This window comes from Canis lupus, chromosome 11, assembly GCF_003254725.2.
Source record: "Canis lupus dingo isolate Sandy chromosome 11, ASM325472v2, whole genome shotgun sequence".
NCBI classification, from domain to species: Eukaryota; Metazoa; Chordata; class Mammalia; order Carnivora; family Canidae; genus Canis; species Canis lupus.
Genome location: NC_064253.1, coordinates 48998544 through 49023662, shown reverse-complemented (window position 1 = coordinate 49023662; position 25119 = coordinate 48998544). Strand labels below are relative to the sequence as shown.

The 25119-nt window shown below is 38.2% G+C and overlaps 1 long non-coding RNA gene across 1 annotated transcript in view; it reads left to right on the top strand.

Annotated features, from left to right (window-relative positions):
• LOC112650530 (uncharacterized) overlaps positions 1-23736 on the top strand; it is a 119104-nt gene extending 95368 nt beyond the window's left edge. Inside the window, exons 4-6 of the long non-coding RNA XR_003130257.3 lie at positions 10269-10394; positions 12604-12727; positions 23602-23736. This is a non-coding gene — a long non-coding RNA (uncharacterized LOC112650530). The remainder of the gene's footprint in view (positions 1-10268; positions 10395-12603; positions 12728-23601) is intronic.
• The last annotated feature ends 1383 nt before the right edge of the window (positions 23737-25119 follow it).

Here is a 25119-nt window from a genome sequence, read left to right as displayed (position 1 = left end):
AGCAGTGCCGAGGCTGTGCAGTGCTGGAGCTAATTCAAACATGTTCCTTTTCAGGAGACAGGAGGCCTGTGTGGTTAGGTAAAGGAGCTCTCTATTTACCACTACACACAGAAGGTCCTTGAACTTGATGTCATGTGAAGATGGCAAAAGAATTTCTGGGGAATGATGAAACCCCTATTCTACATATCATTTGTTGTACTTATTTCCTCACACAGGGCAAATGTAGAATTATGAGTTACCTGTAGATCCTCCTTAGTAAAGAGGTGGTGAGATCTTCTAACACGTGTAAGAGGTATATTTATGGGCTTCAAATATTTTTTAATAATTTATTTTTAAGCTGGGTGATTCGTACATGGGTATTCATTATATTATTTGCTTATACATTTTTAAATGGAGGAAACAGTATGTGGCTATGGAACTCTTTTCAATAACCTATTGAGGTATAATTAACAAATATAACCTTATATGTTTAAAATATACCATTTGGAAAGTTTTGACATATGAATATACCTGTGAACCAATGACCACAATCAAGCAAATGAAAATATCCATCATCCCTAAAAGTTTCTATAAATGCCTTTGTGCTCTGTCTCTTCTGTTCTACATCATCCTCATCTCTCCCAATCGCTGATTTCCTTTCTGTCACTATTGATCAGTTTGCACTCTCTAGAATTTTCTTAAGTGTAATCATATAGCATCTACTCTATGTTGGTTGGCTTCTTTCACCTAGCATATTTGTTTTGAATGAAAACACTCAAAAATGTTTCAAAAATTTGAAAACATTCATCAGTGTTTTTGCATGTTGTTTATTATACTTTATCACCGAGTAGTATTCCATTGGATGGGTGTACCATGATTTGTTTATTTATTCACCCGCTGGTGGATATTTGAGTCACTTCCAGATTTTCACAAATAAAACTGCTATACATATTCTTGTACAAGTTTTTTGGTGTGGACATATGCTTTAATTTCTCTTGGGCAGATACCTAGGAATGGAATGGCTGGATCATACGGTAGGTATATTTAGCTTCTTTTTTTTTTTAAGATTTTATTTATTTATTCATGATGGACATAGAAAGAGAGAGAGAGGGGGCAGAGACACAGGCGGAAGGAGAAGCAGGCTCCATGCAGGGAGCCTGACGTGGGACTCGATTCTGGGTCTCCAGGATCACGCCCCTGGGCCAAAGGCAGGTACTAAACCGCTGAGCCACCCAGGGATCCCCTATATTTAGCTTTTTAAGAAAATAGCAAACTATTTTCCAAAGTAGTTGCACCATTTTACTTTCCTACCAGTGGGGTATGGATGTAGTTCCTCCACATTTTCTCCAGTGCTTTGTATGGTCAGGCTTTTTATTTGTAGCTATTCTACAAATAAATAGGGGTGTAATATAGTATCTCATTGTGGTTTTAACTTGCATTTCCTTAATAAGTAATGATGTTGAACACCTTGTCATGTGTTTATTTGTCTGTCTGTCTGACTACCTAGCTGTCTATTTTTGGTAAAGTATATGTTCTACTCTTTTGCTCATTTAAAAAATTGGAATATTTTCTTGTTTGATTTGATAGTTCTTTATATTTTATACATATAAGTTCTTTGCTTATATGGTATATGCTTTGCAAAAATTTCATCTAATGACTTAACTTTTCATTCTTTTTACATTGTTTTCTGAAGGGTCAAAATTTCATTTATTTATTTATAAAAAAGTTTATTTATTTATAAAAAGATTTGAGAGAGAGAGAGAATTAGGGGAAGGCACAGAGAGAGAGAGAGAGAGTCTTAAGCAGGCACCCTGCTGAGTGTGGGGCTCCATGTGGGGCTTGACTCTTGACCCTGAAATCATGATCAAAAGTCAGACACTTAACTGCCTGTGCCACCCAGGCATCCCAAGGGTAGAAGTTTTAGATTTGAAGTCTAACTTACTAACTTATCCTTTTATGTGTTATGTTTCTGATGTTGTGTCTAAGAAATATTTGCCAAACCCAGGGTCTCAGAGATTTTATCTTATGTCTTTTTCTAGAAGTTTTGTAGTTTTTAGGCTTTACATTTAGATCTGCGATCCATTTTGAGTTAATTTTTTATATGATATGAAGTATAGTTCCAAGGTTTTTTTTTTCTTGGATATGTATGCCCAGTAGTTTCTGTGCTACTTGTTGAAAATTCTGTCCTTTGCCACGTATATGATTTCAAAATATTTCTTCTCATATGTGGCTTGTCTTTTCCCTTCTTAGCATTGTTTTTGCAGTACAGTATTTATTAATTTTGATGTAGTCACATTTGTCAACTTTGACTTTTATGGTTTGTGATTTGGGAGTTGTATCTAAAAAACCTTTGCCGCTTAAAAATCTCCAGTCTTTAGCAATCTGTCCCCTGTGTGATAATCAAATATGCAAACACAGATGAAATATTCTTTTTTAAATTTTTTTTTAAAAATTTTATTTATGATAGTCACAGAGAGAGAAAGAGAGAGAGGCAGAGACATAGGCAGAGGGAGAAGCAGGCTCCATGCACCGGGAGCCCGATGTGGGATTCGATCCCGGGTCTCCAGGATCGCGCCCTGGGCCAAAGGCAGGCGCCAAACCACTGCGCCACCCAGGGATCCCTGAAATATTCTTGATGTATGGAATATGCTAATATTGTAAAGACAGTATATTATTTTAGAAATTTAAGAGGAGTCAGGGCAGCTGCAAATGGCAAATTAGGGACAGAAAGAATCTTAAAACATTTTGGGGAAGAAAGGAAGAAAAAATTGCCCTGTGTGTCTTGTTATTTTTATTGTATTTTATTTTTTTTAAATTTATGATAGTCACAGAGAGAGAGAGAGAGAGAGGCAGAGACACAGGCAGAGGAAGAAGCAGGCTCCATGCACCGGGAGCCCGACGTGGGACTCGATCTCGGGTCTCCAGGATCGTGCCCTGGGCCAAAGGCAGGCGCCAAACCGCTGTGCCACCCAGGGATCTCCTGCATGTCTTTTTATTGTTTGTTTTTTTAGAACAGAAGAATAATAATGGTGGAATTGGGATGAGGCTTAGCATCAGATGCAAATTCACGGTATTTGATTGTTAATATTCTGAGGGCAGGTGGTATGTGTACTTGGACTTAAAGATCAGCCATAAAGTACTAGTTGCCAAGACTTTATTCAGTAAGTAATCACTGGGGCTCATTTTGGATACAGAAAATAAATTACTCAAATTTTTTTCTCCTACATCTACCCAAGAAAATACCCAATTTGGGATCCATGGGACAATTTACCTTCCTTTCTCTTATATGCAGGGGACTACCCTTAGTCAGTATTTTTTTCTGTTCCAAATCTTCACTACTTTCTTTAGGCTAGATCTCCAGCCAATCCTCATATTTCCCTTGGTTTCAATAGCTGCCTGAGTTTCTACCTCATTGAAGCCATCAGAAATGCTTCTGTCCCCTGCATCTAAACACATATATATAGCCACAGCTATCTCTCCATGACTTGAAGGGCCACATAGGAGGCCAAGGCAGAGGGCTGACAGAGAGAAGCAGGATCTGGGGCACATGCTTTTGTTGGAGTCTATGGGTGGAGTGCTTTGGAGTTCTCTGACAGAAATGTATTGGTCTATTAAAGCATAAGAGAGAGGTTTTGTATGCTCTTTGGGGATTCTTATCTAAGGGATACAAAGGTATATAGGTGCTGGGAGGCAGGAGAGACTATTGAACATAAGGGCTGTTGGGGAAGTCACATCATGAACTCACATTTGCTTGTCATTCTGGGCTTGCATGAGGGGTAAAGTCCCCATGCCACTTGGCCAAGCAAACGGATGCTGAGACAGCAATACCATGGAGTAGCTTAACTGAACTCTGGACATACTTAACTTTGGACATACTTCTATCCCCAAAATATTCCTCATTTGACCCTGATTTTCCTTTTCTCTCTCTCTCCTTTTTTTTGCTTCCTATTTTGTTCATTTTTTGAAAGAGTAATATTGCCATCTCTACTTCTACTATTCCAACTTCTTCCCTGATCTACTGTGCTCTGTCCTCATCACTCTACTGAGACTGTTCTCCCAAAGATCCAGTAACTCCTTAATTGCAATACCTAATGGGCATTTTTCAAGACTGTTTTACTGGACTTATTAGTTGCATTTATTTCTTTTTTGAAACTCTACACCATTGAGTATCATGAAATTTTACTTTCCTGGTTATTTTTCTGTTTCTCAGACTATTTCTTTATTGTCTGCTCAATAAATTTTGTCTTTATTTAACAAAGTAAGTGAATCATCTAAATGAATGATAAATACCATATACACTGAAGCTATTTTTTTTTGTATGAAAATTTTTAGATTGGGTACTCAAACGAAAATCATACCATTAGCTTTTGCTTTTTATTTTAGTGGGTCATATGTTCTGATTTTATTCAATTAACTTTTCCTTAACATTAGCATAGCAGAGCAAGTATTCTCTTGGATCTGTTTACCTGTTCTCTTTGCAAGAATCTGGATGGTCATTAAATCTCTGTTCCAAAAAATAGCTGAATTCAGACTATTCAACTCACAGGACAGAAAAATATAGTATTGTGCCTTAAAAATTATGCAAACCTTAGAAATCTGTAAATGAGAACTGAATTTGGAGCCTAGAGGTAGAAACTGTGATTAAAGAGAGTATGAGAGCTTCTAAGATATTTTTTTTGAGGAGTAAAAAATAAAAGACAAATCTTATTTGCTTTTTTTTTTCTCTATCTCATAAAAAGGTAATACAAAGGCTTAGAAATACAAAGTTGCTTTTGGAATTTAAATAGGTTTTTGTCATATAGTATAGTAATCGTTGTTCAAGTCAGCAAAGTAGTATGGAGGCATTGAGTTAAGGATAAATTCTTTATGCACCCGATTTCACTTCTGTTTGATAGAACAGAGAGAAAAACATTAAATATGAACATATTTTCTTTCTTTTAACATTACTATCTTTTTACTGGATAAAATAACCTCTAGTCAAGCCACTTTTGATCATTGAGAAAATGTTAGCGGTCATTTCATTTATTCAAAAATTTCAAATACATATATATGATTTCTTTTTGAGAAACCTGTCTAAAATGGGTTGAAAAGAGGTCCAGGAAGGCTTATGCAGGATAAAGCAATAGGGTTTATGTTTATTTTTTATTTTATCGCGAGAGATTTTGTTTCCTTTTACTTGCTCACATGAAATATAGCTGGTTTATGCCCCATAAACAGTGCTAGCCTTCTACAATGGAGAAGAGAGTGGCAGCATGCCTGACTAATGGCAGTTTAAAGTCTCTGATGCACAGGGATCAAATTAAATAAGGCTTCAGTGTTGTCAAGATTTAGAATCTACTGACGCACCGACATTTATTCATCTGCTTTTCATTTAGCTTTGAAGGCTTGCAGGTCAGCGGCCTCTGATTGCTCTGGCCGCCTTCCAGGACTAGCAGAGGCCAGAGAACGGGTGCAGCTACGCTTCCACCAGGTGGCAGTCTTCGACGGAAAAACCCCCTCTCTCTCCTAACCACCAGTTGCTCTTTCTCCTACTGTTCCTCTTTATCCTTTTTCTCCCCCACCTTCCTCTCTCTTTTGCTTTCTCTCTCCCACCCTCTTTCTTTCTTTCATACTATATATTTTCCTCTTATTCCTATGAAACATTTTATTTACCCTGATGAACATATTTATTATTTACTGTCACGATGTTCTTTCCATGTCTGGAATAATGGAGAGGGTTTCAGAATGCTATGGCAGCAGGAGGGACTATTCCTTTACACTTCATAAATGCACATAAACTACATAAAGAGTGACCACATTTTTAAAAAATCAAATACAAAGCCACCACTGAAAAGCAAACTACATAAAATAACCATGGACCAAATGTGGGTATCATCCATACTGCACTCCCTAGGAAAAAAAGTGGTTAGCAAAATTGACTGCATTTGCTTCACTCCTTGGTCAAGAAGGGATTGTTCCCTGGTTGCTGGCACAGACAGCTCGGACCAAGATCTGAAAGTCTCTTCATGTCCATTTTGCTTTTAACCTCAGGAGTCTGCTGTTTTTTTTTTTTTTTTTTTTCTTTTTTTCTTGCTGACAGTTTTATTGATGGAGCATGAGGATCAAGGAGGCCTGGCCTGCTCTTCAAGGACGGGATGGTTTCTGCATGACCAGCAGCTGCGGGGAGAATTGCATAAATCAGTAAAAATGGTTTTACTAACCCTGGAAGCTGGGTGTAGGTGGGATGGGGTTGACCAAACCAAGTATAGTCTTTTGCTCAATCTCATGTCTGTATTTTACATTATAGATGAAGAAGCTAGGAATCACGAAAGCCAGTAACTTGCCAAGGGTATGTAACAGTGATAATCAGAGAGAAGATTCAGACCCAGATTCATTTCATGCCAAGATCCAAAGGCTGTCTAGGCTGTCTCCAGTTTGGATGTACCAAACTTTTCTCCCTGTTCCCTTTAGTTTTTCCCCATTGATCCCATTCTCAATATTTTCTGTTTCATTTCCTCGTTCTTAAATCCAGTTTCCCATCTCCCAGACCAGATTCACATTCACATTCACATTGACACAACCAGATGTTACTAATCTCAATGTTGTTTTAATTTTTATGACTTTGATTATGAGTCAGGTGAGCATTTAAAAAAGAAACATGTATTTCTTTTTTAAAAGATTTTATTTATTTATCAAGACCTGAGCTGAGATCAAGAGTTGGTTGCATAGCTCACTGAGCCACTCAGGTGCCCCTACCTATAGCAATTTTTGAATCTGTAGTACAGTATTGTTAACTTCAGGCCATATGCTGTGCAGTAGATTTCTAGGACTCATTCTTATGTAACTGAAACTTTGTATACTTTGTGAGGGAATTTTTTGGGGTCTTCATTATTATTTAAATCCTTTAATCATCATTATTTTTTGGTATGGCATAAAGAAGAGATCTAACTTCATTCCATTTTGAAAATAATACATATTTTGAAATAATAAAAACAAATGCAGGACACCTGAGTGGCTCAGTGGTTGAGCTTCTGCCTTTGGCTCATGTCATGATCCTAGGGTCGTGGGATCAAGTCCCTCTTTGGGCTCCCTGTGGAAAGCCTGCTTCTCCCTCTGCCTGTGTCTCTGTGTCTCTAATGAATAAACAAGTCAAATATTTAAACAAACAAATGCATCAAGTCCCAGGCACACAGTAAACTGACTCTATGAGGTAGGTGCTATTTTTATTTCAATTTTTTTCAGTGGAAGAAACTGAAGCACAGAAAGGTTACATTATTCATCCAAGTTGAAACAGTAACATTTGGCTTCAGGATCATCAAAGTCAATATCATTCAGCCCATAGTCTGACTTGAGAGACTGGCCAAAGAATTAGAAGTTTCTTCAAAGAGATTTAGGTAGGATTGCATTTTCTTCATAATTATGTTTTTATCTTTATTTTCCCTTTGAAATATTTTATTTAAAATATGTCTCCCCTTTTAAATATTTTTAAAGTAGCAGGACAGGATAATGGACTTGCAGGCTGAATTGTGGAACGATGAGGGTATTGAAGGCTAACTATAAAGAGTCTCATATAAAGACTGTAATATAGATACAAATATAAATTTACTAATATAAATCTATGCGTGTCCTCCAAACTCACTCAGTACATCTGGAAATGCTTCACCCATTTCTATAAAGCATCTAGCTGTGATATCTTTTGAAACTCTCCCTGTGCATTTTTAGCTGCCTTTCATCCAAGGATGATGGGTGTATACGGACTATTGATTCTCTTGCTCCCGCTCCTCCTTATGACAAACGACCTAGATTCCCTCATGTTTGGGATGCAGTGTGTTGCTTTGGAGCCCGCCCGAGCTCACGCTCCTAAACTAATCTCACACGTTTCAGGCTCATTAACTCTATACTCTAAGAAGTGAAGTTCATTTGAGTTGCATTTGTTAATTTTCTCTGCTAGGGAATCCCTCACACCGAGTGTGTGGCTATGCCCCGGTGGCCTGAGAGAATGATCAGATTGTTGTTATCTGAAAGCCATTTGACCAAGTGCAGAGATTTGACTTCATCAATTCCACCCATAACACCAGATTTCATCACTCTATACTTGACTTCCTGCGTTCAGAAACAACTTTTGAATAAAATAAAGCCATGAAAGCGGTAGTGAAAACCAGTGCTTGCTGGGAGGTCTGGTGTTAAGCATGGATATTGCATCATATAAGTTATGAAGTAATTGTTTTGAGCAAAAGCGATAGTCAAGTCCATATCTCTTGTGATCCGGACAGAATTATCCTTCAAGTTTTGCCGGATGTAAGCTGTGCTAGTGTTTTAAGAATCAGATATTTAACAAAAAAGAGCCTGAAGCCCATGTAAACTAAAAGAACATTTTGTGAACACTTTAAAAGTGCCCGTCTTTGTTGGAGTGAGTTCTGAAAGGGGTATGGTGTTTGTTTGAAGACTAATACCTAAATTCTATTTAAAAATCTGTGTTGGGGATCCCTGGGTGGCTCAGCAGTTTGGTGCCTGCCTTTGGCCCAGGGCGTGATCCTGGAGTCCCGGGGATCGAGTCCCAGGTCGGGCTCCCTGCATGGAGCCTGCTTCTCCCTCTGCCTGTGTCTCTGCCCCCCGCCCCCCACCCTCTCTGTCTCTCATGAATAAATAAACAAAATCTTTAAAAAAAATCTGTGTTATATTGAATTCGAGTTTTGATCCAGTGGATAATGTTGCACAGTCCGAGATCAGACACACTCTGTTTTGAGCTAGAGAGTCTGGTAGTTGTTTCTTAACAGCTTTCTCTGTGCTCATATCTCTGTCTCTCTCTATGGATCTCTGTCTCTGTCTCTGTCTCTGCCTCTCTCTCTCTCACACACACACACTAGAGCAGGAACCACAGAGTGAGATGACAGGAGCCATTTCTGGGGTAACCATCTGAGGTAACCATCTGGGGTAAGCATCCGGGTGCTCTGCAGAAAAGAAAATCAAACCCCTGTTAGTTTTCAGCAATGCCCAAGTCTGAATAGTAGTTTCTGAGGAAGATAAAGAAACGTAGTAGATAAAGACATTCACCTTAAACTCTGAACCTTGGCCAGTTGTAGCCAAGTGCTGGGAATGTTCTCTGAGGGTTTTTAACTGCTGGACCTATCAACGAGCCAACGCCTCTGTCTGTGAACATGGCAAATGGAACAGTATGAACCCAGAGATTCATAGAATCAGGGAAAGTTGCAGATTCAGGAAATGGGGGAAAAAGGAGGATCTGGAGCAGACCATGACAGAGCTGTTTTCATTATCTGACTCAACTAAGGATGTTCCCCCTTTTTTAAGTGAGGAGGAAGTAGAAGCTAACACCAAAAACATACTGCTTATTACATGTGGTTCATTGTGTTTGTAATTGTCCTTAGGTTAACTCTGGTAAATTGTCAAGTTTAATTCATTGAGTGGGGTCATTTAAAGCCTTATATTTTCTTTTGTTACAATCACATTCTTAGTGGAATAGTTTCTTTATATATTGTTGAAAAGAAATGGCATAACTTTTTAAATTATTTATTTATTTTTAAAATAAATTTATTTTTTATTGGTGTTCAATTTACCAACATACAGAATAACACCCAGTGCTCATCCTGTCAAGTGCCCCCCTCAGTGCCCGTCACCCAGTCACCCCCACCCCCTGCCCTCCTCCCCTTCCACCACCCCTAGTTCGTTTCCCAGAGTTAGGAGTCTATGTTCTGTCTCCCTTTCTGATAAGAAATGGCATTACTTGATGGAATCTCTCCTGATAATTTTATTTAAGGTTCTAGTAGGCAGAGTAGGTCAGTGGCATCCTCCAGGGGATGGCATCTACTTAAGAATTATTGCTTGGATTAATTTAGGAGAAAGAATTGTATGGCAGTATAGGCAGTGAAGAGATCTTAGATCTCATATCTAGCCAAATCTTCAAAGCTTAAGGAATTTGAAGTTAGGGCAGTGAATGACTTGTCCAAGGCCACCAAGGGAACATACCACGGCCAGGATTGGGATGTAGATCCCAAGGCTCTATTTCTTGTTTTTTTTTTTTTTTGTTTTGTTTTGTTTTTTTACCTTCTTCTTCCTGATTTCACCAAATCTGTGTGTTCTGGCAAGGGAGAAAGTCCTTCTCAATCTGTTTCCAGAATAAAATGTTCTCTGCCATTTGCAACACTCCAGAGAATAGAAACATAACAAAATCATTGTTTTGCGTTAATACTTCCATTTTCAGCCATCTCGGCAATCAATCAGAACTTTTATCTTCTTGCCTGAAACGACAAGGACATTTAATTCACAACAATTTCCTTTTTCCCTTCTCTCAGCGACTCTATTAAATAAAACATGATGGATCACACTCTACATTTGCATGCCAGCTAAAACACGGTCAAGGCTCTGCTAAAACAGAGAGGATCCTGCCCTTGCCTGAACATGATGGAGGCGAAATGGAGGTTAGTGCTGGAAAATGCTCAAATTCTGCACATGTGAACATTTTTCACTTAGGGACAGGGGCCCAATTAACAGCCAGAATGACAACTGAAAGCCATGCTAAAAATTAATAAATAAATTCCAGTCAATAAAGGTCATAGTCCTGCCTAATTAAGGCAAGTGTTTAATGACACTTGAATTTTAGAGAGCTGAGCTGGGGCATATGCTGGCCAAGTGTTCATGTTTCTATACTACACCTTTGAGTTATTCCCTCCTTACCATAACAATTAGAAGAGAGGTTTTTTTGAATCTGTGCGTTTATAGAGACTGTTCATATTTCCTCTTCTTCAGAGTGCACCTGGATGCTCGTCTTGCATGTATTTTTAGAGCAACCCAATGTACTTTGCAATCTTGCATATGAAGCTATTTTTTTTTTTTTTTTTTTTTTGCATATGAAGCTATTGATTGTAGTGTTGACAGGACCATAGAAGCATTGTCCAGTCAAACCACCTGGTTTATGCAGACAGAGGATCATGTTTCTACTTCTATATTTTCCTCTACAGGGAGTTTATGGTTTGCTTATAATCAAGGTTAAATAGTGAGGCATTGACTTGAATGCAGATTTCCTGCCTCTTGGTGACAAGGCTCTTTTCATACATTCATGTATGTTAACATTCATATGATTCATGAATGTTAACATTCATGTTAAAGAGATCCTGTTTTGTTCTGTGAATGTCAAGAAAGACAAGATGCATATCTTCCCACAAGAAATTTACAGATTGGTGAGGGAGTATGGATAAATTAGTAATAATAACACAGTGTTGTAAGTACCATTTATGGAAAAGGTAAGAGATTCTGTGGGAGCATGTTGGAGAGATTTGCAATGTAATTTAAGGGCTAAAGAAGGTGTTCCAGAGAAAGTAAAATCTAAATTGCAATCTGAAGGATAGAAAGGAGTTAATTTAGTGAAGGGGTGAAGGAACTGGGCAGAACGAATAATCTGAGGTGAAAAAACCCAACTTCATGGAAAAATGTGCCATTTATACACAAGATAGCTACATATTGACAATGATGAGAGAGGAAGCTGGAAAGAGAAATTATTTAGGCTTCATAAGCCACATTAGAGATTCTGAACTTGCTATTTATTGCAATGGAAACCATTGAATGATTATCAAAACAAGATGACAAAAATACATTTATGCTACAGAGTGATGTGCCGGAGGCTAGGGTATGGATGATAGATTGGAGAAAATCAAGAGAACAGACACCACCCCTACTACAGCCTGGGATCTCTATCTATAGACTGTTTAGTCACAGTTGGTCAGAAGGAACCTTATTTAGGAAATGAGCAAATGTTGAAATTTTTACTGACTTGGTAACCAAATTTCATAGACATTCCAATTTCCAAAGTAGAATTCTCCAGGGTTACATTCCCCAGTGGGGCAAAGTTGTACCAGTTGGCATGGCCTACTTATTACATCTAGATGTTTCACTTTCAGGGTATCTGTAGCTCTTCCTAAGTCTAAAATTCCCCCAACATGCTGGCTGGTGATTATAGTTGTGGTAGCAATAGTCACAGCTCTAGCAATAATATTCCTTATCCAAATTTCCGTGAGAGGAAATTTGTCTCCAATGAAACCTTTTAGGCAAAGTCATTATTCTCATTTAACATGGGATTCTAGGATCCCATACCTGTTTTTCCAGAAGCTATAATATTTGTTCAGTTACCATTTCCTAAATTGAATTAAACTTTTTTTTTTTTTTTTTTTTTTTTTTTTTTTTTTTTTTTTTTTTTTTTTAAATTTTTTTTTTATTTATTTATGATAGTCACACAGAGAGAGAGAGAGAGGCAGAGACACAGGCAGAGGGAGAAGCAGGCTCCATGCACCGGGAGCCCGACATGGGATTCGATCCCGGGTCTCCAGGATCACGCCCTGGGCCAAAGGCAGGTGCTAAACCGCTGCGCCACCCAGGGATCCCTGAATTAAACTTTTAAAGAAGCAAATAGCTCAAAACCTCCCCATGCAGTTTGCACCTTACAAAATTGTCCTGCAGCTACTGGTGCGGTGTTTCAAGGTGGGTGGGGAGGAGGCCTACCCAGAAATGGCAGCAGGCATGAGGCTGATGGGCCTGTCAAGGTGAAGGTGATAGATGGATTTGTGCAAGGGAAGTGGTTATTTTAATAAGGATTATCTGAGTGAGCTCAGAATAACCAGCTGCCTGTCTCCACAGGGAGCACTATTTGACATAAATGAAGACAAGGACAATGATCAAGTCTGAAAGAGAATTAATTGAAAAGGAGTAGCCGACTCTGATCTCCAGATTGAGCTTCTGAGGAGGATTTGGGGAAGCCAGAGTGAGTCAAATGATTTTACATGCAGGGATTTTCCCTGGGAGACACAAACACCATAACTTTATTGACCTCAAATCAGGAAAAGGTCAACATCACAGCAGCTCAAAGGGTGTTAGTTTCCGAGGATTGAATCTATTAATTGCAATGCTCATTAAAATGGTGTTTTTTTTCTCTTAGAGCTAGAAAAGCTTTTAAAAAATATCAAAAGAAAGGACAATGAAGTAAGAGGGTATTAAGTATTTGGTGCCTTTTCATTTTGTAACCAAATGTCTCAGCCTTTGGATTGAAAGACAAAGAAGTTTGGCTGATAACCCATTTCTCTATTAATTCTTTTGGGAATCAAGAATTAATAAGCATTTGTCTCAGAAGAGCCAGCATTGGTTTTGTCTTGATGACTATGAGCTAATACCATATATTGTCTCCAGTGTAATATAAATCTCTGCTTGTATGTCATCTCTTCAGACAAGCTGTTTGGACTACCACCCTATCTACTTAGAGTCACCATCATTCTCTATCAATAATTACCCAGATGCAGTATTCTTTATGATATTTATTAGTATTGGGTAACATTATATACTTATTTACCTGTTTAGATAACTTACTACTGTATCTTTAGTACATAGGCTAGTGCTTGGCACTGTTAAAATGAATGACCACATATCCCCTGGGCAAGAATTTTCATACCTATTTTTTTTTAAAGATTTTATTTATTTGACAAGAGAAAGAGAGTTAGCACAAGCAGGGGTAGCAGCAGAGGGAGAGGGAGAAGCAGGCTCCCTGCTAAGCAGGGAGCTAGACATTGGGCTTGATCCCAGGACCCTGAGATCATGACCTAAGCTGAAGGCAGATACTTAACCCACTGAGCCATCCAGGTGCCCCGTCATGTCTATTTCTAATAAGCTATATTCACTTTTTTCCTTATTTGGAAAGCTATTTTATTGCAAATTTTAAAATTCTTTTGTGATGAAATGATAATAGCAAGGAGATACAAGTATCACTAGCAATAAACAACAAAAAAGCTAGTCATACTTGGGAAGAGAAACACCAAAAATCAATAGCTGAAGAAATAAAATAAAGTTTCACATAAATGAATAGCCCCAAAATAAAATGTACTGCAAAATAAGTTAGATGGAGTGAACTGTGTAAGAGGTATAGCATAAATTTCATTGTACAGTTGATATATGATTCTGTTAGGGTGATCAGCCTTGATGAATGAACTCTGTTACTAGCCATGCATTTCTTAATTGAATTTTTTGAGATAATTGTAGATTCACATGCAGTTATGAGAATTAATAAAGAAAGATCCTAGGAGTTCTAATGCCAGCAGAGCTGGCCAAGTACCACTTGTTTTAAGGTCAGAGATCCACACTACTGATTTTAAGAAATGAAAAGGGGAGATGTCTGGTCAAGATGGCAACATGGGAGGCTACTGAACTCACCTCCTCCCACTGGTACACTTAATCTACAGCTACACATGGAACATTCTCTCTAGAAGAAATCCAGAAAATAGCTGAGCAATAACTACAAATGGGGTAAATAAGAAAATACCCACACTGAAATGGGTAGGAAAGGCTGAGATACACTTTTGCCATAAACCCCACCCCTAGCACAGTGACATACAATGGGGAAGCAACTCACAACTTCCAGGTTCTCCCGGAAGAGTGAACAGCTTGGATCCAACATCTAGTGTTCCAACTTTTAAGATTTCCACCTGAGAAGTGGTCTCCCAAGTACCCAGCCCCAAAAGTGAATGGGTCTTGGTGTTCTTGAGACCCATAAGACCAAGGAACAGTTCTTAATGGGCTCAGGAGGATGAGGACTTGCTGTGGCTCTCTTCCCAGGGCTCGGTTTTGAGGTAACAGACCAAAATGCCCACATCTGAGTTTTTCCCCTGAAAAAGGCCCATTCATACTTCAAAACCCACTGCCTGAGGGTCAAGCTTCTAATTTAGCACACATGTAAATGCTGACTTTGGTCCTCCCTGAGACTGGGGAGGCCTGGAGAACAATCTCTGAGTCCTCCCTCTGGCTCACCCCAGGTCATTGGTGTCTCCTCTGGAAGGGAATTATTTTATTCTCTTTTCAGCAAGAAATGAGAATAGAGGTCTTCCTCATCCTTACCAGTATTGGCTGTAATTTTTAAACTGGAAGTATTGGTCATTTTCTTTTCAATGTGAAGGTGGGTTTTTGCCTGTTTAGTTTGGACCTGTTTGCTCTCAACTCTGGTTGCATGTGGATCTCCTGGTGAGCTTCTAAATAATGCTGGAATCCTAGCCCTAACTGATTGAATCAGTTACTCTCCAGGCAATTGTAATGTTCAGCTATGGTTGACAGCCACTGTTCCGGGCTAGAATGGGAGCTGATGCAGGAAAAAAGTGTTGAGAAATTGATTTGGTTCAGGAGCTCATAGCAAAACATGGCATCAAATCACAATAGCCACCCACATAGCCACATCCGCTGACAAGTACTTTTTAATGAGCTCTGCAGATAATCAAGACTCCCTATATTTCCAGTAGCATTAGTTCACAGTAATGTTTGTCAGGCAGAAAGCTGATGAGTTTGGACATTGCAGCCTAGGTGGGAAGCCTTGAGCCCCTGCTCAGGGTCACAAGCTTAATTACCATCTGAGTTATAAGGAATAGAGAGGCATGACTTCTTGGCAAACTATGCATATTATGTGGGTGTGGAATGAAACTTTTAAATTCAAGGTAATTACAGATTGCCATGCATTTGTAAGAGGTAGTCTAGAGAGATCTCAGATGCCCTTTCCCCAAAACTATAGGACAGTATCTTAACCAGGCTAAGGACGTTGAATACAGTTAAGGTACAGAACATTTCCATTATCACAGGGATGCCATGTGTTACTCCTTAACGACTTCCCTTCCACAGCGACTCCTTCCTTAACTTCTAGCAACCACTAAGCTATTCTCCATTCCTATAATTTTGTCACTTTAAGAATGTTACGTAAATGGAATCACACAGTATGCAACTTCTGGGGGTTATTTTTTTCCTGCTCAGCACAGTTCTCTGTCATTCATTCAGTTTGTTGTATTTATCAATAGTTCCTTTTTATTTCTGTGTAGTATTCCATGATAGGGATGAGCAAATCTCTTTAACCATTCACCCATTAAAGGACATCTAGGTTGTTTCCAGTTTTTGCCATGACAAACAAAGCTGTAATAAGCATTCATGTACTTATTTTTGTGTGAGCCTTAGTCTTCATTTCTCTGGGAGACGAGTGCTGTTGCTGCTGTATTTGAAAGTTTGTGTATTTTTTTCAAAACTGCCAAACTGTTTTCCAGGGAGACTGTACAACTTTACATGCACACCAGCAATGTATGAATGATTCAGTTTTCCTACATCCTCACCTATATTTAATATCGTCACTATTTTTTTTTAATTTTAGCTATTTTGATAGACATGTAGTGATAATTCGTCTTGGTTTTAATTTCATCTCCCTATTGGCTAACGATAGTGGAACATCTTTTCACGTACTGATCTGCCCTCTGTATATCTTCTGTGGTGGAGTCTGTTTATGTCTTTTGTGCGTCTTCTAAATTGGATTGTTTTTCTGTTGAAATTTGAGAGTTCAAAAAAAAAAAAAGAAATTTGAGAGTTCATAATATATTTGTCCTTTATCAGATAAGTGGTTTGCAAATATTTCCTCACAGTTTGTGGCTTGTCTTTTCTCTTGACAGGGTCTTTCATAGAGCTAAAGTTTTATAATGTGGATGAAGCCCAATTTATCAAGTTTCCTTTTATGGATTATACTTTGGAGTCAAATCTGAGAACTCATTTTTAGAGCTACCTTCCAAATATTTTCTCCTGTTTTTTTTTTCTTTCTAAAAATGTTATAGTTTTACAGTTTGCATGTAAGTCTCTGATGCATTTTGAATTCATATTGTATATTTCTTCTTGTTTTTGCTGATAAATGTTCAATTGCTTGAGCACTGTTTCTTAAAAGGCAATCTTTAGTCCATTGAGTTGCTTTTGTAGCTTTGTAAAAAAAAATGTGTGTGGGGGCGTACCTGGGTGGCTCAGTTGATTAAACATCTGCCTTTGGCTTGGGTCATGATCTCAGGGTCCTGGGATTGAGCCCCCCACATGGGGTCCCTGGTCAGAGGGGAACCTGCTTCTTCCTGATGCCCCTGCTCATGCTCTCTTTCACTATCTCTTTCTCAAATAAATAAATAAATAAATAAATAAATAAATAAAGTAAAATCTTGAAAAAAATCAGTTGGGCATATTTGTATGAATCTACTTCTGGATTCTCTGTTTTGATTGATCAGTCTGTGTGTTTATTCCTCTGATATCATCACAGTCTTAACTATTAGAGCTAAACAATAAGTCTTGAAATTCAGTAAACAGATTCTTCATACTTATTATTTTACTCTTTTAGTTCCTTTGCCATTCTATATAAATCTTAGGGGATCCCTGGGTGGCGCAGCGGTTTGGCGCCTGCCTTTGGCCCAGGGCGCGATCCTGGAGACCTGGGATCGAATCCCACATCGGGCTCCCGGTGCATGGAGCCTGCTTCTCCCTCTGCCTGTGTCTCTGCCTCTCTCTCTCTCTCTGTATGACTATCATAGATAAATTGAAAAAAAAAAAAAAGTAATTAAAAAAAAATCTTAGAATAAGCTTGTTTATATCTACAAAAGATATCGCTGAGATTTTGTAGGAATTGTATTAAACCTATATGTTGGTTTGTTGAGAGTTGTCAATGCATAGTCTTCCAATCCATGAATACAGTATGTCTTTTTATTTAGGCGTGTATGTGTGTGTGTGTGTATATAAAATTTTATTTATATATTTCCCAAGAGTGATGAGCTTTATTCTAAGCATGACATTAGTACAAAGATTAATCAATTATTGCATTTTCCTTTATAAGAAAGAGATTAAAGAAAGTGGCCATTGTTATAAGATTTTATTTTAAAGTAATCTCTACACTCAAAGTGGGGCTTGAACCCATAACTCCAGGATCAAGAGTCATATGCTCCATGGACTGACCCACTGAGACACTCTTCTCTTGATTTATTTAGATCTTTCTTCCATCAGGGTTGTACAATTTTCAGCAACTGCATCATGTGTTTTGTTAGGTTTACATATAGATATTTCATTTTTTGAGCAATTGGGAATGGTATTGAATTTTTAATTTTGGTGTCTACATACTCATTGCCAGTATACAGAAATATAATTGAATTTTGTGTATTTTCCTTGTATTTTGTAACCTTGCTGAACTCATTTATTTGTCCATGATTTTTTTTCCTCATGGATTCCTTTACATGTTCTATGTAGACAGTCTTGTCATCTGAAGACACTTTTATTATTTCTTTCTGATCTGTACTTTTCTTATTTCTTTCTGATCTTTCTGATCTACTTCTTTTTCTTGCCTTGGTGCACTGGCTAGAACTTCCAACACAATGTTGGTTAAGTAAGAGTAGACATCCTTGAACTGTTCTCAGTTCTAGGAGGAAAAGATTCACTTGTTCATTGTGAAGTATAATGTTAGTTGCAGGTTTTCTTCAAGTTGCTCTTTATCAAGTTGAAGAAGTACCCCTCTATTCCTACTTTCCTGAAAGTTTTTTGTTTCTTTTTTTAAATCATTAATGGGTATTGAATTTTATCAATTCTTTCTGTATCAGTGATATGAATAGGTGTTTTTTTTCTTCTTTAGTCTGTTAATATGGTAGATTACATTATTTGAGTTTCAGATGTTAAAATTCAGGGATGGGCTTGATGGTAGAGGCAGTGGCCTCATTTGTTGGCAGCAGAGATGAAAGTCCCAGTTCCCTACTTGACCTTCTTTGACACCACCTTGGTAGAGTGTTGGAGTCTCTTGTTGCAGCTCCCAAGGGGGGAATTGTGAGCTCTCCACCTATTCTTTGCTGCACATGTGACTGGGGGTGAGCCATAGATTTTTTTTTTTCTCCTGGTATTTAGCTGTGTTGGAGTGATTATTATCTGAAATTCTTAGTCTGCTCCTAATCTGTTCCTTTGGCAGAGAGACCAGTCTAATTAATTTTTTTAATGCTTGTTGATGTTTCTGGGTGCCAGCTTCTTCAGTTGGGGATATTGAAGGCAAAAAGAAAACCCAGGGAACTCACCACCGTGTTCTCCCTCAAGTTTTGTTGTCCTTAATTGGTCCTTCTTCTTTCCACCTTTCAGAGTCTTCTTGAATTGTTGTATATATAATGTCCAGAGTTTTTAATTGTACTTAGCAGGGAGAGTAGGGGAAAATGTATCTACTCCCATCTTGTCAGAAGTGGAAGCATATATTTTTAGATGTTGCTGTATTATATACATTAGATTGAATTAGTCAGGATAAGACATTTATTCACATACTGCAACTCTCCTTCTTCATTGTTCTGGATGATTGAAGTATTACTTGCCTGCTTTACTTTTTTTTTTTTTTTTAAAGATTTATTTATTTATTTATTCATGAGAGACACAGAGAGAGAGAGAGAGAGACAGAGACATAGGGAGAGGGAGAAGCAGGCTCCCCACAGGGAGCCTGATGCAGGACTCGATCCAGGATCCCAGGATCATGCCCTGAGCCAAAGGCAGACACTCAACCGCTGAGCCACCCAGGCGCCCCACTTGCCTGCTTTAGCAAATGAAATCTTGATTAAATGTTTTTCATTACTGAAAATGTTGATTATTTTGTTTCATATGTTTCAAATAAAGCACATATCTGTCTCTATAATTATCTCTTGTTACTTATATTTTGCTACTTGTTGATGAGACCCCAAGGTGGGCCTCTCTATGTGGAAGGAATGAAAGTTTTAGGGGAGGCATAGCTCTCCTTGTGGGAATTATCCTTGGAGATGATCTCTTAGTGGAACATTAAGGAAGAGATAAGGAAGGGGGTGGGAAACATTGTGTAAAGTTTATATGTTAGATGCTTTACACAGGTTATCTCATTTAATCATATAGCAGTATTATTACCAGCTCTGTTTTCAGCTGGAACAGTAGCATAGAAGATGTAAGGTAGAGTAGATGTATAAGGATTGATATTTAAGCCTGTATCTTTAGCCTGATAACAACTTTAGCTAATCTCCTAACCTGCCTTCACCAGGTTGTGAGAAATTAAATAAATCACACATTTATATGGAAGTTTTGCTCTGAGTTTATTTGCTGTCTATTCTGAAGGTTACACTGTAGATAAGACAGTATGGTATAGATAAGATGCATGATTAGATCTGCCTGCTAACTTTAGTAAATATCATATGCACTTTATAAAATGACATTCAGCAAATGAAATATGACAATTCTCTTTTTAAATATTTTAGTCTAGGCAACTGGATGCATGAAAACACTCCTGTAAAGAAGTATGGGCTAAGGATTTTGGGGAGAAAGAAAAGAATTATCAAAGGATAACAATTAAAGAATATAAGATAGAGAACTTTGTGTCTCAATAAAGCATCACTAGCAGTTCAGCAAAATAAACATTTTAACCCTTAAAAATGAGAGAGTAAATTTTAACACAGATGTTATCTAAAGACAAATGTGGCAAATAATGTGAATGAATAAATCTGGTAATATAATTTTGGTTCAAGGTAGAAGTATCAATATAAAATACAAAATTTATATGATATGGAACTGAGAAACTATAATATAGGCTGAAATACTGTACTTTCATGAATTAATGTTAATTTTCTGAGGTATGATAATGATACTGTAGATACATAGGAAAATGTGCTTGTTTAGAAGATGCCTGCTGAAGTATTTTGAAGCCAAATATCATAGTGTCTGCATCTTTCTTTCAAATGGTTCAGCAAAAAAAAAATCTCAAAAGCCACTTGGAATATTTTATTCCCACCTTCACTTTACTGTCACTATCTTTTCCATCAGGTGTAGTCCTTAGGGCTCAAAATACTCTGAGAGATCCACAAAAAATGTTTTAAGTTCTTTTAAAATCAAAAGACAAAAAATGGATTTCTAGGTCAAAGAAATGTTTTGATATATAATGTTAATAATTCATCTTTATGTTAACACAGCCATAAAATATAATTTTTAATCTTTTTTTTTAATGGAGAAAGAGGCACACAAAAGTGCGCAGGCCTGCAAAAGCCATGAAATGGCCTCCTTGCCACCATTAGAATTTAAGCTCCATGAGGGCAGAGATCAGTGTTCTCCCCTGTACTGAAGACACAGTGCAGTGGCTGGTCTAGGGCATAGTCTTTTTTTTTTTTTTAAGATTTTATTTATTTATGAGAGAGAGAGAGAAAGAGAGAGGCAGAGACACAGGCAGAGGGAGAGGGAGAAGCAGGCTCCATGTAGGGAGCCTGATGTGGGACTCAATCCTGGGTCTCCAGGATCATGCCCTGGGCTGAAGGCAGATGCTAAACTGCTGAGCCACCCAGGGATCCCCCCCTCCTTTTTTTTTAAGATTTTATTTATTTATCGTAGAGAGAGAGAGAGAGGCAGAGACACAGGCAGAGGGAGAAGCATAGGGCATAGTCTTAATTAACATCTATTGGTTGAGTGAAAAAATCACTTTGATTCAAGTTTTGTGAACATTGAACATATTCTTCTAATAAAGTATATGAAATGCACTTCTAGAAGCTGAGTATGCATTATTTTTGGATTATCAAAACATTTTGGATTGTTAACATCTCTTTCCCTCTCTTTTAGTATGGGAAATTGTGAATTGATGGCACAGGAAGGAAAGGAAAAATCAATGGGGAGCAGTCACTTGTTGACCATGTGATAGGCACTAATCTACATTCTAGGCACTCTTTTTACCCACTATGAATCTAATGTGTCTGCTTCTAGAAGGAAAAGACAAGATAATTTAAGGAATATTGTTTTGTGGAGAATTTGCATACAACAGCAAAAATGTAGTAATAAGCATTTGTCGGCATTTATGTACCAAGCCATGTGCTTAAAAGCATTTTTTGGGAGTGATCTCATTTAAATCTTATGAAAGATCTCATATAAAAACAATACCTCATTTTATAGATGACCGAACTGGGGACCAAGCGGTCCAGCCACTCCCCCAGTTTCACACAGTGAGGCAGTGGCAGGGCCTGGACTTGAACCCAAGTCACCAGACTCAGAAGCACATACTTTACCTGCTTTCTTCTATTCTGTCTCCCACATGTGCCTTGAGCGACCTGCCTGTGAAAACTTGGGGGGATTATTTTTGACTTTCTAAATATTTTGCACTTGTGGGCAGACCCACTTCTGGACTAAGTGCTTCAACCATAACTGTTATCAGTAGTGATGTCTGGAACTGAGGTATCTGAAATCACCTTATGATTCTAGGAACAAGAAATGGATGTGGAAAAGAGTTGTACAGGCCCTTTTGCCACAATCTGATGCCCTGGATTCATTGCCGTAATGGGGAAACTGTTATGCAGTGCAGGTTATGCTGTGGAATCTCCAAGGAGGATGAGCTTTGCTGCAAAGCATCTCATGGATGCATTGGCCCAGCAGTAGCAGGCAGTGAGAGAGGTGACTCAGACTTAGAAGAGGAGGGAGAAGGGGAAGGGAGGAGGAGGAGGCAAGAGGGAGAAGAGGAGGAGGGTAGAGGAGAAGGAAGGGAGAAGGAAGGTGGGGGGAAGAGGAGGAGGAAGCTGCGGGGGTGGGGGGGAAGGGGAGCAGAAGAAGGGGGAAAGAGCCAGGAGGAGGAGGAGGAAGAGGAGGAGGAGGAGGGAGGAGTTAATGCAGACAGTGAGATATTGAGGCCTGTACCAGGGCTATGGCTGTAGGAATAATTTTCAGGGGACAAAGGTTAGATACTTTATGTGGCAACATGATATGTCAATGATGTTTGTTGAGCAGAAGTTTTCTTCCTAGAGGCAGAGTTAATACAAGACACATGGGCATGGATTATAGGAATTAAGGGATGTGGGCACATTGTGTCTATTTATAGTAGTTCTGATACCCAATGTGGAAGAATGATTTTTAGCGTCAACATCCTCGAGTCAACAAGACATCAAGATCCCTCACTTCATTATTTAGAAATAAAAAAATTGATTATCAATTTTTAGATTCTTGTTGTAGTTATTTTTTAAGCAGAAGGTGAAATTGGTCCAATTTAATTAGAAGAAGTTCGGATTCAAGGGCTCTCCTTTCTTCCATTTTTTTTTTTTTTTTTTTGTGTGTTTGAATTCTCTTGCATGTTTGTGTGAATCTGGGGGCTGGTCTGTTCCCTAGGTGGTGGTTGTGTGGGAGTAGATAATATGGTAATTTGTTCTGAGGAGCAATGAGTTGATGGATGTGAATATAAAGCACCCAAGACTGAGTGTGTTCTTTGTTTTGGAAAATATAGGAGAGTAGTTTACATTCAGGCTCAGACTTCATAGGTGACTTTATTTTAATATGAATGTTAAATTTTATTAGATGTGCTTTTTCCAAGTTGCTTTTACCAGAAATTCACCATTATTTGTACTGTATAATTTTCCTTAAGATTCCAGTAGAGATTTTAGTACAAAGTAACTCTAATTGAGGAAATGACACAATCATAGTACATATGATACCCAGTCACTAGTGAGTTCTGCAGGCTTAAAAATTAATTCTCGTTGTTCCTAAGTAGAGGTAGCAGCAGGACTCAAGGCAGTATTTCTATGGTCCCAATGGCTTGTTTCCTTTTTGGCCCTGATAGTCATCATTACTACAAACTTGTTTTACAAAATAAAACATAAAATAGTGAGGTTGATTGGATTAATATGATCATTTTTTTCACTCCTTCCATGAATTACCATCACACATTCACAGCTTTTGTCTTGAGACTGCAGAACATCTTACCAAATGAAGGTTGTGGGTATCTTTCCCCATCCCTTTGGTTTGCGACAATGTTCAGTTCTGAGAAGAGGCTTAAGAAGACATTGTGTGGTTCTTCTCCTGTCTCTCACACTATGTCATTGTTTCCAGAAGAACAGATCCCAGGTAGCTGTTGGTCCAAGGAAAACAAAAGATGAGTGGAGCTGACCTGAACCTGACCTGCACTGTGAAGTGGAACTTGCCCAGGCTACTCTCAGGTCTATAAGAAAACAAATGAATGTTGTTGTAAGTCACTATAATTTTAAGATTTTTTTTTTTTGTTATACTGCTAACATTGATTTAGTATCATAGGAATTCTCATGCCTCCTCAACTGACCTCATTGTGGAGATGCACATGGAGAACTGTGCCAAGTGTTACATCTAATCTTTGTGTCTGGACTTGAGAATCTCCTTGCCAGTTAAGTCACCATGCTTCTCAAATCAAATCTTTTTTTTTTTTTTTTTTAAGATTTTATTTGTTTATTCATGAGAGACACACAGAGAGAGGCAGAGACATAGGTAGAGGGAGAAGCAGGCTCCCCACAGGTAACCCAACAAGGGACTCGATCCCGGGACCCTGGAATCACAACCTGAGCCAAAGGCAGAAGTTCAACCACTGAGCCACCCAGGTGCCCCTCAAATCAAATCTGATGACTATTTCAAAAAAAAAAAAAACCACTAACTTGGAAGTATCCAGGCTTTGAACTTGGATCTGAAAAAACATTTTCTATTTTTTCAAGAAGCATCAAATGAATATCTTAGGAAAAAGAAACTCTGGAATGACCAGGGGGCCAAGAATCTTTGTGCTGTATTCACCTTGGTCTACTGGTAGGCATTTCAAATAGTGTGACACAGACATTACATGAGCCAAGAACACAATGTCAGAAGGCTAGTTCTAGTCCAGTCTACTTGCTGAGACATCTTAGCACTTAATGAACTTCTCTGAGTCATGATTTCCTCATCTGTTAAACAGGAAAAATTATAACTGCTCCAGCTACCAAAGAGAATTTTTTGTTTTATTTTGTTGTTTTTTTTTGTTGTTGTTGTTCCCTTTTTGGTGATCACAGCAGGTGGAGGTCCTCGAAAACTAGAGTGTAGCCCAAATGTCAGATATGCTAATTCTCATCAGAAAGTATTCTCAGGGGATTTGGATGTTTTGGTTTTTAAAATACCCTGCAATACTCTACCTGTATTGTAAGGTTTGTGGCCACCATGCATCCCAAAGTACATTCCAGAGTGCTAGATTAGGAGCTAGAATACTTAAGTTTTAGTCCTCAATTATTTTCCAAGTATTGTTGGGTTTTTTGTTGTTTCATTTTATTTTGCTTTGTTCCACTTCTGTTACTTGGCTGGTCTTGTAGAGATTTTTAAGACTTTCTCATCTGTTTCAGAGTGAGAATTAGCACGCTTGAGTTTTCTTACCATGGACCAAAAGGTTTCAACCTTATTATTTGATATTTAGAATGGGTAGAAATATTTCTAAAGCAGAGGGTAGAACATTAGCAGATATTTGATTATTGGAAAGATTCTTGGTGTTAGAGACTCCCATTCGGTCTTCATAATTCTCCAACCTTGTCATCATTTATGGATACATGTGAATTGGTGTATTCATCTATATCTCTATATATT